Genomic DNA, 1,968 nt, shown 5'->3' with positions numbered 1-1,968 from the left:
GCACTGCAACTAAATATTGTGTCAGTGTTGGAGAATGGCAGGGGCTTTCAGTGTGCTGTCAAGCTACTCATGGACAGCCTTGATTGTTTCAGACAACTGCCACTAAAAAAAGGACATAGTGTACAGACCTACTCTGTCTCTGAGAGAATACGTTCAGCATAAAAAGAAAAATCTACTGGTGTTTTAGTTGAGAAATTCGCACTATAATGCATTTCAAAAAATTAGAAAAGCATAGATAGATAGATAGATAGGTAGATAGATAGGTAGATAGATAGGTCTGTTCCCCCAGTGCTCAAGGATGAACTGGTCTGTTGGAGAATATTATCTAAATATTAATGAAATGCGGCGCCAAAGGCAGAATTTTAAAGGACGTTCACTTATCAGGCTTCTGGCTCATTAATTATCATGCCACAATTGTCCTGTTAACTTCTCATATCTGCTTGGGTGAGAAGAAGAAATCATTAGTATTCAGTGCCATTCCTTTGTTGTTCTATACTTAGCTCAGAGTGGTGGAGTACACTTCATACTGTACACAAGGTATCAATGTAAAACTGAGCGTGCTTGATAAGAAAAAAATATCTATCATTAAAAAATAAATATGATTTGGTGGGAATGAAATCATGCAGTTTTACATGGGAAGGGAACGCTGATAATTACACGCACACACACACAGAGGCAGGCAGGCAGAGAGGAGCTGTCCTTGGTGCTGATTCAGCCATCCATACTGGACTACTGGCTCTCTGTAGACTGTTGTGTCTGCCTAGTCGCCTGTGGCTCTCAGACTGTTTCACCCCAACAGTGTTAGCTTGTTTTACAGCAATGTACTTCTTTATTAAAGGAAAGGTTTATATTATTTTCAGGTCTATCTAGCTCATACAGTATGCACTTTACATTTAAATGAAATCATTCCTCTTGTCTATGCTGGTCATGATTAGATCTGTTCCTAGAGTAAGTTCAATGTAAGTGATGGGGGATAAAAGCCGCAGTCCTCTTTCTGTGCAGAAACGCATTTGAAGTTCAGCTGAAGCTAATATGAAGCCTCAGGAGTTAAACAAGTCTAATGTAGTTAAGTTCCCTCTTTCTACTTCCTTTATTTAACCAGGTAAAAGTCTCATTGAGAATAAAATCTGTTTTTCAAGAGAGACTTGGCCAAGAGAGCAGCATAATCATTGTTACAGCAATAAATACAAACCACATAAACAGACTGAGACACCTGTCACACACTACAAACAAGTGCACACAATATCCAGCCAGTAATACAAGATTATAGACAGAATCCAGTCAAGATGCATAAACAGTTATGGTTTTCCAAAACATACCTTTGTGTTTCCTAAGATTGTGTTTCCTTGCTAAGCTTCAGTGGAGGGATAATAAGAGGAAATTTTGTAAAAAAAAAGACAGCAAATTTGGAAGATAACCACTTGATTAGATCAACTCAGACTGCTGATGCCTCATATTACCTTAAGCTGAATGCATTTTTATGAGGACTGTGATTGATTGATTCTGTCCCCCATCATTTACATTACTGTAGTATCGGGAAAGGATCTCTGCAAGCGGGGCCAGTATGGACAAAAGGGAAAAACTGCAGGGACCAATAAGACTTGAAAAATGTGAATCTATCCTTTAATTAAATATAAAAACATAATAGATGAGTGGAGAAACATAATGGACGCAGATACTTTCATACAGGGAAGTATCTGGGATCACTGAATGGTTTGATAACCAGACCAGATGAGGATATATCTGAGGTATTATGAGAGAAGAATGTGTTTATGCCATATGTACTATACTGAGAAAGTGTGAGCATTATTGAAACATTTAGTCATCTTTGTGTATCCTATTATCAAATATTTAAGATGTAAACAAAGCTGCATTAGTAAAGTTTCACACATCTCATCTGCTCTCAGTTGATCCACCTGCAACTCGCCGCCCACCTCTACGAGCGTCATCATCTCGGAGCCAATCCTG

This window comes from Thunnus albacares, chromosome 20 (assembly GCF_914725855.1).
Source record: "Thunnus albacares chromosome 20, fThuAlb1.1, whole genome shotgun sequence".
In the NCBI taxonomy this organism is placed as follows: Eukaryota; Metazoa; Chordata; class Actinopteri; order Scombriformes; family Scombridae; genus Thunnus; species Thunnus albacares.
This window is presented reverse-complemented; position numbering follows the sequence as displayed.